Source organism: Gorilla gorilla, chromosome 6 (genome assembly GCF_029281585.2).
Source record: "Gorilla gorilla gorilla isolate KB3781 chromosome 6, NHGRI_mGorGor1-v2.1_pri, whole genome shotgun sequence".
NCBI classification, from domain to species: Eukaryota; Metazoa; Chordata; class Mammalia; order Primates; family Hominidae; genus Gorilla; species Gorilla gorilla.
In genome coordinates this window covers 24,719,149-24,735,703 of record NC_073230.2, presented here as the reverse complement: position 1 = coordinate 24,735,703, position 16,555 = coordinate 24,719,149, and the positions used below count along the sequence as shown (strand labels likewise).

At 33.7% G+C, this 16,555-nt stretch overlaps 1 long non-coding RNA gene across 2 annotated transcripts in view; it reads left to right on the top strand.

Annotated features, from left to right (window-relative positions):
- LOC109027845 (uncharacterized) overlaps nucleotides 1-16,555 on the top strand; it is an 86,724-nt gene that overhangs the window by 277 nt on the left and 69,892 nt on the right. The window contains exons 2-3 of one of the 2 annotated variants that reach the window (XR_002006935.3): nucleotides 189-341; nucleotides 11,552-11,791. This is a non-coding gene — a long non-coding RNA (uncharacterized lncRNA). Of the gene's footprint in view, nucleotides 1-188; nucleotides 342-11,551; nucleotides 11,792-16,555 lie in introns of those variants that run through there. The other variant, XR_010134606.1, reaches the window with a different exon arrangement.

The following is a 16,555-nucleotide window of genomic DNA, read 5'->3' as shown; positions in this document are numbered from 1 at the left end:
ACCTTTTTTGGTGTGCGGGGGAAGTCTTTACAATAGACAGGAAAATAGATAATAAGGGGACTCTTACGTGTTGTGTCATGGAGGACCATGTGGAAAAATATTGGGAGTAATTAACAATATTGAATGCTGTTGAGAAATTCAAATTAGTTGAAAACTGAAAATGTCATTCTTGTTTTCTCAATGTGTAGTCACTGATGACTTTCGTGAATGCAGTGTTGGGGTAATGGGCCTGCAAATAACATTGAAGTGGGTACAGGATTGAGCTGAAGATGACAAAATGGCATCCTCAAGCAGACAATTTTTCTTCCAAGTTTAGCTGTGGATGAGAGACACATCAGATGGTATGTAGGGGGAGTGAAGGGTTAAATGAGGGTTTTCTAGTTTTGGTTTAGTTCTTTAATGGGCGATACTGAGCAGCTTAGAGGGGGTAGAGATAAACTATGTAGGGAACCTGAGGGAACAGTGAAGGAATGATAGATATTAAGATAGCGAAAGCAGGAGGGAATGAGTGCCAAAGCATAAATGGGAGATTAGGACTAATAGATTAGATACTAACAGAAACAGCACTTACAGTGCTTTGCTATTCAGAGTACTCCACAGCTTCTTTTGAGAGTTACAGGAAATGCAGACTCTTTGGGTGTCCTTACTAAATCAGAACCCGAAGTTCACAAGAACTCCCAGGTGATTCAAATGTACATAAAGTTGGAGGAGCAGTTCTCTACCATAGCTGGAGGAAAGAAGGACGGTGGGTGAGATATAGTAGGCTACTAAATTTTGGATCAGAAAGATGAAGGAGATGTAACAAAGAGGGTATTCTAGCATGAGCTACAAAAAAACAATTGTGTTTTGTGGTCGATGATCTTTGTTTTAATTTTAGAAGAGCATAAAGTAAAAGTGATCTGGGAAGTGACAACAAGGAAGTAGATGGACATCCACCCTATATCCTGTGATAAGAGAAAATAATTAGGCAGTACTGGGGAGACCTTTAGGAAAGTGATAGCCTCAGTAAGCCAGCTTTCAGTTTAAGGAAAAAGATGGAGCAAATTCCCAACGAAGACTGTGTACACTGGGAAAGTTTGATGTTTATGAATTAGCAATTGCAGAGGCAGAATCAACCATCTCTATTTTCCCTTCTCTTTCATTTCTTCATTTATCTGTGCTTACTTATAGCCATTCTATCTAAAACGTGTAAGTGTAAAAGAATAATTTCCTCCTAGCTAGGAACTTTAAGGGTGAAAAATTTATATCAAAACATAATTTATTGATTCTGTAGCTTATAACTCCTCTTCATAAAAGAGATGTACTAAATGCAATGAACCAATCTTAATTTAGTGGTTTAAAAAAATCCTACCCTTTTTAAGGTTGTTGGCTATTTGGTGCAGTCATTTTCTACCTTATTTTGACTTTCATACACTTATTTTTTTATGTTTAACTGTAGGATTATTTTCATTATCCAGAAGTCATATGCTGTATTATGTTACATAGTCTTAGTTAAGTAACAGATCTTTGCATAATTAAGATTAAAATTGAATATCAACAAAATTCCCAGAATTCATTTTATTTTAATAGTGACATGAACTTACCTTAACAGTTTTGCTGGCATGTGAATACAGTATAGTGTAGTGCCATTTTTAAAAAATGAGCTGCCATTATCTAGAAACTTCCTGTATTGGCACTGTGGAACATGGTTCTCAAAGTATGGTTTGTGGCCATCTGCTAAGATTTAAAAACTTTTTTGTGAGCAGTTTTTTTTTTTGTAGTTATGTGATTTTTATCTCATAACAATTAATTTGGCTGTAAGAGTCGGTGAACATTTGATTACCTTATCCAAAGAACATCCTTTTAATCAATTGGGTTGAGCTTACTTTCTGAGGTTTCAGATGCAGCTGTATGTGTATGGGTTTCTTTCTCCTGCGAAATAGTATGAGAAAAATGTTTTAGGAATGCTATTATAAATATCAGCTGTTCTTGAATAAAGGAAAATAATCAAAATGAATGCTAAACCTATTCTATCACAGTTCATTTCACTAAGCAAGATTTTAGCCCCTATAATATACCAGACACTGTGGGTTACAGTAGTGATATCAGACATGTTCTTTCCTCTTAGAGCTTACATTCTAATGAGAGAGACAAGAATTAACCAGATAGTTACACAAATGAATGTATAATTACAACTGGGACAAGTACTGTGAAATGAATACTCTGAGAATGTATAATAGGTGGATTTAACTTGGTAAGGGGAGGTTACCCTGAGGGAGCTTGAGCTGAGTTTTGAGGCATAGGTAGGCATTTTATAGGTGACCTGGGGAGGAAGGGGTATTTCATGCAGACTGAACATGTATCACTTTTTAATCTCCTCTTCAATTCTGCAGCTCCTTACCTCAGGCCCTCAGAATTGTCTTTTACAGTTTACAACACACATTGTAGCTATATGAAGTATTTTACAGAGGGTAGTCCATGCTTCCTCAACTATGTACTGAGGCACCCCAGGAGCACCACAACAAACTCACAGGGGCACTCTCATGGGATATTTTAAATTTTCAAGGCCAACACAGTGACATCAGTTGGACACCATGCAAACCACTATCTTGAGGTAGTTCAGAACTTCTACACATTAAATTGTACTTCATTCCTTTTGACATCGTATCTTTGTGAGGCTGTGTTTTTGTAAATTGCTGTAATAAAACACAAGGACTATGGGAAAATTACTGTAGAGCAGGAATGAGGGTAGCGGTTTCCAAGTTTATTCCAAAGTTTGAGAAGTTATGAAGTGCCCAACAGATGTGCACATCCCATTAAGAATAAAAAATGTTAATGTATATTATTTTTTAAATAGCTACTAAGTTGTTAGGATAGACAAACATAAGTTTGGGTTTAACTGTTTAATAAATGGAACTGTTAGGTGTTTCTTTTAGCTTGCAACACCATGAAAAAATTACTGAGACACTAGGAATGCTGTGAACTGAGAAAGTTTGGGACCTTTGGCATAACTAAATCCTTCATTTAACAGGTGAGAAACTTCAGGCCCAGAGAGATCAAGTGCCCTGCTAATCATAGCCTAGAATCTGGGTCTTGTGACTTCTGCCCCAGTCTAAAATGTATAACTTATCTGACTTTGAACTGTTCTGATTCATTTATTAAAAATAATTAGTTTACACATTGCTTGCTTTTACTCCTAACACTGAAGAACAGACATCGACATCTAAGGGCTGTTTCTAAATGCTTAATGTCTTCTTTACTTGCTTGGATACAACAGTCTCATAGAAGCCACAGAGAAGTAATTAATAGATAATGCTAATCTTAATTCTGACAAAGAAACTACAAGATAGGAATAATTTGTTATTAGTCAAAATTATTTTTATTCACTTATGGATAATGCTTTGTTGCAAGAAACATTTAGGTTTTTAACACATGAAAGTACACTATTAAAATGTTAACATGCAGTAAGTTTGGATTTCGATTTCTTTCTTTCCGGACTTTTAATTCTCACGAATTTGAAATTTGATTATGGGGAAAGTTATAAAAAAGTTTTGTGTTTCACATGCTAAGATTCATGTCTAATTTATTAAACATTTTATTAAAATATATATGTATAAATATCATTTTTACTAAAATCCATTTAACTTTGGAGATAAATATATTTGAAATCTACATAATACATACTTTCTGCATTTTAAATCATGATATAGAAGACACTGAAATTAAGATAAAATACATTTATTTAACAAAGAAAATTATTAACTTGATAAGAACAGCTTAAGGAAATGTAAATTATTGTAAAATGCTGACCTAAAATATATAATTTAGATTTGCTAAACTTTAAAAGGCTATCATTCTTATTCATATTAAGAAACAAAATGTATTCTTTACTGAAAATATTTAACAAATTTAATTAATGTGTGGACAGTGGTTCTCAACATTTGTTGCATATTGTAGTCACTTGAGAACTGTAAAAATTATGGATCCTTGGCTCCACTACAAAAATTTTTATTTAATTTATCTATGTTGTGTCCTGGAATCGGGATTTTACAGGTGATAGAGGTATTGTGGTTATATACCTCTATCACCTGTAGAGGTATATACCTCTAGAATAAAGAGAAGATCCTCATTCTCAGGAAATGCATGCTGCAACATTCATATATATATATACACACATACACATATACACAATTATGAAAGGTATACAAACATTTGTGGTATTCTTTCAACTTTGCCATATGTTGAAAAATTGCACAATAAAAACAAAAAATAAGTGCAAAAATAAATAGCCATGTACTTTCAAGTTAAAAAATTGAGAGACAAAATATCTGAAGTCTGATAATTGTTTCCATGGGAGGTCAGGACAGATACATATTAGGCACCCAGCTTTTACCTAAGATAAAGCTTTAGACCTTGCTCTAAATCTTGATGTTACAGGAAACAGATGTAAGATAAATTTTAAAAGATTCAAAGTTTCTGCACTTCTTCATTTTGAAAACAAAGTTAGAATCCCAAATCTCCATTGTATGGCCTCCGTGGGCTGAAGAATATGTGTAGTTAGTTGTGCATTTCAAGAATTTGGCTGATTTATACTAACCACAAATTATTCATTTTGCTGTATTCACCAGTTATTTATACTAAAATGCTAATAGTTTCTAATACCTTACAAATACCTTTTTGCTTGTTCTTATGCATTTGAAATTTCTCCTTTATCTACTTTCCTGTATATAATCGCTGACTTTTCTAAGACTTTATAATGTATCAGTAGACAGGATTTATGTCTATAAGGCTTACATGCTAAAATAATAGTTTAAAAAAAAAAGTCTGGAACAAATGTTAACTTGTACTGCAAGTTAAAGCTTTTCACTTTAATGCTATGCAAAACAGCTGCATAAGTAATATTTTTAGGACCCTCCTCACTCAGACCCCATACCAAGCATCAGAAATACCTGCCATTACCTGATTGGTAAGTTGATGAAGGAGATCTGGTTACATAATCAATCAAGGGGATATAGCTGAGGGTGGAGTGTCCTGTAAAACAGAATGTTCTCCACCCTTCCCTCCTAAAGCAAGCTGTAGGAATTTTCCTTGTAAAACTTTAAACTTTAGTTGAGTGGCCTTCCTGCCTGAATGTAGATGGAGCTCCCATCTGTCTTCACAGAGGCGAGGGCTTCTGATGAAAATGAGTAGGAAGGATTCGATGTATTCCCAGATCTTGGACAGATCTCTTACATTCTTTTAATCCTTGCGTTAGGTTGAATTCATTCTGGTTATCTGAGCCTTTAAATAAATTACATAAAGCAAATATGTTTCAGAGAAAAGCATGTGAATCGAATAATTATTTTGGGATACATTAGTATTTAAAGAAATACCAAGTAGATTATAATGTAAGCAATCCCTATCTAAACTCTTCAGAAACCAGGGTTTTCAAATATTCATTACATATTTGTGTTGTATTTTTCCATATTATTTACTTATTTAAACACATTTTGTGAGTGGTCATATTTATGCCAGCTTTTTGTATAATTCTTTGAAGCAAATCTCCCCTATAAAAGAAAGTTGACATACACCTATATGAGTAAAAACACCAATCTGTATCCTGTTAGAGTGCTTTGATTGTATATGTAAAAAGTAAATGAATGATATAAAATGCAAACTTTGATTTTTTTTTAGTTCCTCTTGAACAGTTCAGACAAATGTTAATTTCAGTAAGAACTGCATTAACAAGATGAGAAAAATGGAGGTTAGTAGAGGGTAATTCAATCCCCCAGACCATTTTGTTTTAATTAGTATTTGCCTATTTTAGGATATAAAAAAAGGTTGACATTCTGATAGAATTTTCTCAAATATTTATAAACATGCCCTACATGAAATATTAATAAAAGAAATAGCCTCACATACAGCAGTTTATTCTTAAAAAGTTTGTTCACACTGAAGGTATTAGCCAGTTATGAAGTAGGTCATGGTTTTTAGGCACACAAACACTCAGTCCTTCTAAAAGAAATGTCATTATCAGTCAACCTAAAGACGATATTTTTTTCAATAATAATAAGAAATAGTACTTAATAGCTGTAACTTAATAGCCCTTTTCTTACCTTTTAGTATCTGCTCAACAAGATGAGGAAAATCCATCAGTACACAAAGTGAAATATACTTCTCAAAACTGAGCACTTTATGTCATTACATCTTTAGGGTCAAGTCTCTAAGTGGCAATTTAAGTTTTATTTGGAAACTATACTCCTCAGTAGATGACTAGAATAATAATGGTTAATTTGGTAATGAACAATAGCATTGATTTAAGCCAGTAATTTCTGAGTTCTATATTACTATATGTTATGCTCAGAAAAAATAGATGGTAAATATCTGTCACCATGAAATTAATACTTAATTTTTCATGTTTTCTACACATCCTTTTAATTAATAGTCAAAAAATAAGAAAACAAAACAGTAAAGGAGTGTCAAACATTATAATTTTCCAATTAGCTCTTACTAGAGTCATGTACACCTCATTATTTTACCTAAAGAATAATGAAAAGCACTGTCTTTGACATTGAAATATATGTCCAACATAAGTCTGTTTAAAAAGCAAGTACACACACACAAACATATATATATTAAATAATATATATAATTACATATATATAAAATCATTGTAAAGGTGCCTTCAACTTCTGTAGTTTACAACTTATGGTCTTTGGTCATTTCTTTTTGTTTGTTTTTTGTTTTGTTTTGTTTTTTGAGATGGAGTCTCAGTCTGTCACTAAGGCTGGAGTGCAGTGGCGCGATCTCGGCTCACTGCAACCTCCACCTCCCGGATTCAAGCGATTCTCCAGCCTCAGCCTTCCACGTAGCTGGGACTACAGGTGCATGCCACCACACCCAGCTAATTTTTGTAATTTTAGTAGAGATGGAGTTTCACCATATTGGTCAGGCTGGTCTCGAACTCCTGACCTCAGGTGATCTACCTGCCTCGGCCCCACAAAGCACAGGGATTACAGGCATGAGCCACCATGCCCGGCCTGGTCATTTCTTATAAGATACTAAATATGTGGGATAACTGAGATAGGGATATATTTTTTAAGTTCTACTCTGTAGCCCACTTATCAAATAATACTGCTGACTTTAATGTAAAAGATCCTTCAACAACAAAATATACTATCACAATTTTTGATTATTTTTCTTTCTAATCTGAATGAATTTAGAAGTTAAATTGAACTTATTATTTTAGTTTCCTATGTAAAAAGCAAAGGAAAAAGCCTTATTGTGTGATCTCTCTAATATACCCCTCAACATTTATATGTGTGTATATTATATATAGAGGGGTGTGTGTATATGTGTGTGTGTGTGTGTGTGTGTGTACACAGAGAGAGTACATAATGACTTTCAGGAGTGAAAACAGTCTTTTACAAAAGATGGATTCCAATGACAAATAGAAATGTTCAGAAAAATCTCAGGATCAATTGTTTTCTCTAGTAAGCACCCCAAACTTCTCTTGAGGTGAATCACAGCCTTCACTGCTTTGTGTGCTGAATACAGTAGTTCCTTTTGATTTAAAAATTTGCCAACTCTTACAAAGTTAACATTCTGTATCTAATGAATATGTGGAGATAAATAATCTGTGATACTGATGTAATCTAACCTACACAAGACTCAGATAACGTCTTTATTTGATCCTTAACAACCACATATATTGTTTCTTTATTATATTCTTTTCTATATGCTCTTAGCACAAAACTACTAGATCCACTTGATCTAACAACTCTTGGACAATAATTATCTCCTTGTTTAAAAAGCGCAATCAAATCTCTTCTAACTACAATCATGATATGTACCTTTTATTTATATGAATTTAATCACCTCTTTAATTTTAACATAGTATTGTTGCTTAAGTCTAATCAGAAGTGTTAGGTAGTAATTTCTATTTTTCTCTTAAGGTATATGTTAGGAATTTTTGTACTTAGGTCATTGTATGTACATTTTAAAATATGTTCCCCAAATTACTTTAAAGTGCATTTGAAATGAAAGTGATGATTTAATTGAATATGAATGAGATATTACTGAGGCATTATATTTTTTCATTTTGTCCAAATACTTGCATAGTTCATATTTTTTATTTTAATATTAAAGTACAAATCTAGGAATATTTGCTTCAGAGAGCTTTCATTCTACTTTTCTTTTATGTGTAGTTAGAATTCAAGGGGATTTAACATCTGAAATCTTTCCTTTTTTAATGTTTTTCTGTATGTGGTCAGCAGAAAACAAAATAAAGATAAGGTGCAAATATTGCCATATTGGTAGGTTTTACCCCAAAGAAGAAAAAGCCACTAATGCGGTCTCTAATAATGTCCTTTCCCCCATTTTAATAAGAAGGTTTGTGTTGTTCTGACATTAAACGGATTAAGCAGCAAGCCTGCTGAGAAAAATACTCAAAGGTATTAAACCCTAGCAGTGTTGGTTTAACTGTAATTACTGTAAAATAAGATTAAGTCTGCGTTTGGAAGAAGAACTAGGTTTGACATAAGACTAAAAGGTAACAATGTTCACAGATGCCTGAATTAATGCTTCAGTGAAAAATATAATTAGCACAAGATTTGAAAATATGTCTCCTTTGGCAAATGTCTTCAGAGAGTAATCAGTGCTGTAGACTGATGTAGTGGAAAGAGTACTGGGCAAGTGGCCAAAATCTTTGAATTCAAGTTTGTTGCTCTAGCACTCACAAGTTCTGTGACCTTGGATAAGAAATTTCTAAAACCTTTGAATCTCAGTATGGTGGATATGGCCAACTGGCAACCATTTGCACTTTTCCATACTGTGTATTTCTATACTACAGCAGCTGGAAAGCTAAAAACTAAATTTTCTCAGATTCTTGTGCCATTAAACTTCCAAATGTAAATAAGTTTCATCCAATTAGATGCACTTGTTGAGAGTTGGAAGCAAAAGTCAAGTGGAGGTTATCTTCCTGCTGCTTCCATTGTTTTCTGCTAATAAGTGAGATTGTGGAAACATGATTTTTCTGTGATGGGTTCCAGCATCCAAGTTCTAGGGTTTGAGAGGCTGTAGGGGTGTGAGCAGTAGTTGCTCCCTGATCTCTTAGTTGTGGCTACAGTGGTGTGTTTTTGAAGCCAATAAATTTTATAGTGACTTCTGAAGTCCCCACTTTTCTGATTGAAGCAAAGGTCATCTTTCTCTAATAAGTCAGTTCTACAGTGTTATGGAAACATTTCTGAATTCCCAGCCTAGAGCCTCTCTCTCTAGCCTTTCCAAAGATTTAGTAAGCATTTTATTCCCTGTTTTAAATCCCTATTTACTTGAAATACCTGGAACTTATCTGTTTCCTGTACTAAAACCTAACTGACACACATGTGCAAGTTTCATTCATACCTTACAAAGTCTTTGAGAGGATTAAACCATATTAAGCATATTTAACATTGCTTCCTCTTTTGAAAGATAAGTATTCATGATATGAAAAACAACTATCAAAATTGTCTCGTGGCATTCTCTTGTCATTAATTTTGCTCAGCTAATAAAGTCTAAACACAGTTTGTGAAGTATTGGTTCTCCTGGGCAAATAATGCAGAAGAAACAATTGCATATTCAATTGGTATCTAAAGTTTATAAATCTCCAGTTCTAAGAAGGTCTGTGAGTTTGTATGATACCTTTCCTATAAATGAATAGCTTTCACTTCAATTTACATTTTGCTAGTATTTTTACTTTTTTTGCAGTGGTCATAATTAGAAGCACTATGGCTAATTCTGTAAGTGGAAGTGGACTGACATAACACCATGTCTGGCAAGATTTTGAGCAGATTTGGAAAAATGTTGCTCTGTGCTTTGATCTTATACTTTCTAAAGGAATAAAATAATTATCCTCCCCCTTTTCAATGAATTTCTTTTTAGAAATATGTGTTATATTTATGGCGTCAAGAGACTTTATCACCTTTAACCTAGCCCACATATTCAGCCACTATTAAGGCACCGATGTGCTTCATATCAGTTATTTCCTGACTTGATTTGTTGCCCTCCTGTTTCAGCCTGGCTTCTGGATCTTGTCTCCATTTCTGTCTGTGGCTTCTTCTTTGGCTTTTTGATTTGTAATCAGTCTTTTATTCTGCTTCTCCTAAAAGGGCTCATCCCACTGACATTTTTTCCCTTGAGACTTTCTTAGGAGGGGTGTGTGTGTGTGTGTATCTCCTAAGAAAGTTTCCTAAAATATATATGTGTGTATATACTTTAGTTTTCATCCCTCAGGACTTAAATTCAGTTGAACCTTGACTATGAAAACACTCTTCAGTTTTCCTTAATAGGTGAACTCAGAAAACAGGAGAATTACACTAAGTGCTCATTACTTTCCTAGGTAATTTTATATATTGGACAGAATAAACTACATCAAAATTTCCAGTGCTCTGTGCATGAAAGCTTATTCATTTACTTCCACGTGTATAAAATTACATCATATGATGGAATAAAGTTTTCATCTGTCATTTATTTTTATTTAAGACAAGATCTTGCTCTGTCACCTGGGCTGAGTGCAGTGGCACAACTACAGCTCACTGTGGTCTCAACCTCATGAGCTCTGTAGCTGAGAAAACTTGGGAGTGACCAAATAATATAAAATAATATGAAAGTAATTTTTAAGATGTTTAACCTCAACAGTACAATATTGAAGCATATAAATTCAAGTTAAGTATATAAATTTAGCTCAATTCAATGCACATTGATTAAGCACTTAAGATTTCACCAGCCTGTTCTTCAATTACATGAGAAATGTGGCTTATTGATTAAACGTCTTAATCAATACAAGATAAAATTTAAGTTATTGTGAAGAACATATGGCACAAGCAAGTACTGCATGAGATGGATCTTGTAGAATGGGTACAATTTAAGTAAGTGGCAAGTAGGTTTTCTAATTAAACATGATAAAGTGAGAAGTATGAATCTGACATATTGAGGAAATTAAGAAAATTAGTCTGATTGAAGTGGAAGGTATGCGTTAGGGAATGGGGAAAATGCCGTTAGATAAGAAAGCAAAGTTAGATTAGTTGATGGGGTATCTTAGGATTGATACTTAAAATTGATTTGATGAACAAGGAGAAATTATGGGTTCTTGAGAAGGAAACTTATGTGTATTTAGGAAAGAGTTTTCAGAACAGTTTGTGGTAGTATTTAAGATGGGATGGGGAAATTGGAGGTAAATCTAAAAATCAGGAACGATTTCATTAAGGTTAGAATTAGTCAATAAATGATAGCTGGAGCATGTGCAACATAGTGAGACCCTATCTCTATGAAAAATAAACAAATAGCTGGGTGTGGTGGCACGTTCCTGTAGTCCCAGCTACTTAGGAGACTGAGGTGGAAGGATCACTATATTTTGTGTTTTCTGCTGACCATATACAGAAAAACATTTAAAAAGGATTTGGGATGTCAAATCCTCTTCAGTTTTAATTACACATAAAACAAAAGTAGAATGAAAGCTCTATGAAGAAAACATTCTTAGATATGTACATTAATATTAAAAATATGAACTATGCAAATAAAATATATTTTTTCTTTTTTTTTTCCTTTCTTTTCCCAGTGTTGTGAACTACTTGTCATGGGATAACCAAAATTAAACCTGGAATCTCAGAAGAAACAAATTGTTTGAAGAAGTTGGATGTGCTTTTTTAAAATTTTTCATTCAACTAAAACTTTGTGAACTGTTTCTTGGTTGTGGTCTTCTCTAAATTTTAATCTTTGGCATTCACTTCCAAAGTATCCCCCACTAAACTTCATAACATTTATTGTGTCTCTTCATCATTAAACTTTGATGAATTTACAGAGTGTCTTTTGAAATTATGTTCTTGAGAAAGGTAAGTTCCCTAAAAATCCCACCACCTCAGGAACAGAATTTTCTAAAACTGTTGTATCTACCTAAGTTACCTATTTTTGTCTGGAGTCCACTTGTCCTCAAAACAAAATTAATGTTGTATTCCCCTTTGGTCAAGGACACATTAAACATTTAGTGCAGCATGCACATTTTTCAGGGATGTAGAATCATAATTATTTATATACACTTCTTATGACATAGGGTGACTTTTACAATGTGCTGTGCTATTTAAAGTTAAATGTTCACCACTACGTATTGTACCTGTGAAAAGATTATAGGTTAGCTTTGATAATTTAAAATATTTTTGCTACAGCCAGTAGCTCTATTAACGATGATATGAAACTCTGGCGTTGTTGTGATTACATTGTATTTTTTCATATCTGTTATGTGATATAGCAACCAACATATTAGTCATAATAATAATTTGGTAATGAGTTCACACAGTTATTGGAGTGCTGTGTCCATCCCTAGGTGTTTGTTATTGTAGTGATACTTATAAGAAGTACAGCTTGGTGTACCTACATTAGCGCAAATTTCACTAGTCAGGAAAATGTGGATAAAGTGGTCCCTTTGATTCATTAGCCCTATACAAAGTATTTTGAAAAAAATATTTTAACAGATTTGTATCCTCTTTCCATATCTTATATAAACTGTAATTATTTTTAATTCCCCCAAATGAATGAAAGCCATCTTTACCATTCAATCCTTTTAAAAAAAAATAAGAATTAGTATTTATCGATTACAGGTCCTGTGCACGTTACATACTTTCTTTAATTTAGTCTTACAACAATGCTATGTAAAAAGTACTTTTTGAAAAAATGAAATAAAATTTATGTACCATAACATTTATCACTTTAGTGTTCAGTTCAGTGGTTTTTAGTATATTCACAAGATTACAAAGCTATCGGTACTAATTCCAGAACATTTTCATCATCCCAAAAAGCAGCTCCATACTCACTAGCAGTCACTACCCATTCCTCCTTCTGCCAGCTATTAGAAAACGCTGATCTATTTTCTGCTTCTGTGGATTGGCATATTCTGGAAATTTCATATAAATAGGCTCATAAAAGGCTGGATGGGGTGGCTCATGCCTGTAATCCCAGCACTTTGGGAGGCCACGGTGAGCAGATCACTTGAGGTCAGAAATTCAAGACCAGGCTGGCCAATATGGTGAAACCCTGTCTCTACTGAAAACACAAAAATTAGCCAGGCATGGTGGCGGGCGCCTGTAATCCCAGCTACTCAGGAAGCTGAAGCAGGAGAATCGCTTGAACCTGGGAGGCAGAGGTTGCAATGAGCCAAGATCGCACCACTGCACTCCAGCCTGAGTGACAGAGGGAGACTCCATCTCAGAAAAAAGGCAGGGGGCGGGTGGCTTATACAATATATGGTCTTTTTTGATTAGTTTCATTCACTTATCATAATGTTTTCAAGGTTCGTCTATGTTGTAGCATGTATTAATACTTCATTTTTTATGCCTGAATATTATTTCATTGTGTAGATATACCACATTTGTCTATTCCCTTCATCAGTTGATGGGCAATTGGGTTGTTTCTATTTTTGGCTATTTTGAATAATGCTGCTATGAATATTTATATACAAGTTTTTGTGAGAACATGTATTTTCATTTCTCTTAAGTATATATCTAGGAATAAAATTACTGTGTTATATGATAACTATATGTTTAACTTTTTGAGGAACTGCCAAACTGTTTTCCAAGTGGCTATACCTTTTTACATTCCCATCAGCAACATATGGAAGTCCAAATTTTTCTACATCTTTCCCAGCATTTGTTATTGTTGTCCTTTTTATTGTAGCCATCTTAGTAGGGATAAAGTGATATTTCATTGTGGTTTTGATTTCCATAATATGAGCATGTTTTCCTGTGTTGATTGGCCATTTTTTATTGTCTTTGGAGGTATGTTTATTCAAACTCTTGGCTCATTTTTAAATTTGGTTATTTTATTATTGAGTTGTAGGAGTTACTTATATGTTCTGGATACTAGACTCTTAGATATGTGATTTGCAAATATTTTCTCCCATTCTGTGGGTTTTCTTTACACTCGACAGTGTAATTCTTTATATCTCGACAGTGTTCTTTGATGCACAAAAGTTTTTAATTTTGATAAAGTCCAATTTATGTAATTTCTATAATTGCTTATGCTTATCACTGCTTGTACTTTTATCATTGTTTGTCCAATTTGTCTAATTTTTTAAAATCATCGCTTGTTATTTCATCAATTTTGTGTCCTATTTAAGAAACCATTGTCAAAACTGAAATCATAAAAATTTGTCTCTATATTGTCTTTTAAGAGTTTTGTAGTTCTGGTTATTACATTTAGATATTTTATCCACTTTGTGTTAATTTTTGTAAATTTTGTGAGGTAAGGGTACAACTTCATTCTTTTGCATCTGGATATCCAGTTGTCCCAGCACTTCTGCTGAAAAGACTATTGTTTCTCCCATTGAATTACGTTGGCACCCCTCTCCAACGTTCATCATTGCCATCTTCTTCTTGAACAGACTCTCATGGGTTTTCTCATACCTCTTCCAAGTCTTTTCTTATTTCTTTTTTCTTTTTTTAATTGTGACTTTTCTGAAATCTCATTTCTTACACAAAAAATTATTTTACCAAGCAAGCAAGTTAGAAAATATCACCTTCTTCATAGCCCCATATAATAGTTTCCCCTCCATATATGTGTCAGCTGGTCAAACAGTTGAAGAGTTAAAGTCAAACTTCTAGAAAACAATGTCAAAAGTATACATAAAAATGTAAAAGCTATCCATATTTTGTGGAGCATTTATGTAATATTACTTAAATGATATTTATGCATACAGAAAATGGCCATATCAAAGATATGTTATATTGAGGTTTTCTGTCTCTATAAAGATGCTCAACATCAAAGGCAGATAAAGTTTGAATACTATTCATTATACAAACACTTACTGAATACCCTGCCATATGTTCTAGGTAATGCACTACCATCGCTGGTGCAAGAGAAACCTAACATAGCTCCTCTCCCCAAGGGATTTATCTAGGAATGGAGAAAGATCAGTAAACAAATGATTACATCCAAGCCCTATGGTAAGGGCATAAGTGTTATAGGAGAACAGGGAGGCAAATTCACTAATTTTGCCTCAGTGAGTTACTTAGAAGGTGACACTCGTTTGAATAGGTTATGAAAATAAAATAATTCTCCTAAGAAGACAAGAGGGACAAATGAATTTCCAGCCTACTGGATGACATATACAAGGCAGAGAAGCATGAGAGGAGAACATGATGTATTGAAGAAAGGATCAGTAGTCTGGTGTAACTAGGTGCTAGACTGTAGATGGAGAATATGCTGGCAATAGAGGACTGAGATGTAGGCTGAGGCCAAATTATAAACTGAGCTAAAGAGTATGGACTTGGTTATTGAGGGAACTGGTAATTGCAGAGGATTTTTAAGTAGTAGGTGATCCTGTGCTTGCCATAGTGTAAATGTTATCGTAATGACCTGCTTCCAACCATGAACTATTAAAAGAAGTACATAGTGATAAAAACTTGGACCCTAGAGACAGACAAAATCAATTCAAATTTGGTCTTCCCAACTAAGTTATTACATAATTTTAAGTAGGTTATGTAATTTCTCTGAAACCTCAATTTCCTTATCTGTAAACCTCACAGATTTGTTGTGAGAATTAAATGGGATGCAATTTTTAAGGTAAAATATGTAGCACAATTCCTAGAACATATTATGTGCTCAGTAAAGGATAGTTGTATAAAAATGTCTTTGAGGGCAGGCCGCCTTGTCTTTCCAGTGCCAAATCCAATGAATTGGCCTTCAGTCATTATTTTGGAATGACATAATGAGGTTAAGGGGTCAGTCCAGTAGCATTTAGAAATACAGATCTGGAGCTTAAGAGCGAGTCGGAGTGTGGTAGCTGTTGTCCATAATCAGGATATCATCTAAATATAAATGGGAAATGAAGCTCTCACAGTTGTAGAGATTGAGCACATAGCAAATAATAAAAGGAAAATATTGTTCAAGAGGGAATATTGAACAGAAAGCAACTTAATGGATCAGTCTTTCATGGGTTTTTTGGTGCACATACCTTTGTAAAAAATATTAAAACTATACTATTCCCAAGAAAAATATACATATATTTTGCATGTTTTATATGTAGTGTTAAGGGTTCATGGACACCATAAACTCATCCTAAGAATCTCTGATTTAAGAAATGAGAAAATAATGAATTAAAAAAATGAGCCTTGGAAGGAGAAGGAAAAAAAAGTCTATACTGCAACATATATAAACTTAGGTTGTTTCTGTGGTGAATATTTAAGAACCTAGGATCATTGCTGGTGATGTGGAATAGGAAATCAAGGACAATAATTGTTCATAGCTTAGATGGAGATTCTTATTTATCCATATAGTTGAGTTCAAACTAAATATCTGGCAACCTTACATCAGGCAAGGAAAATCCTCTTGCAGTGTTGACAATTTTATGGTCAAATATTTCATGGATTTACTCCAAGTATACCAGTCAAATACTGAGAGCAGACATTAGACAAAGCATATTGTTATTCATATTGTCTTTCAAATGCATGTTTCTCATCACCACTGAAATGACAATTCCAAAGAATACTCAAGAAATGATTTTTTTCTAATTCTCAGAAGTTTGTAAGAAAATCCTATTTAGACATAGCATTATATATAGTGGTAGAAAAAT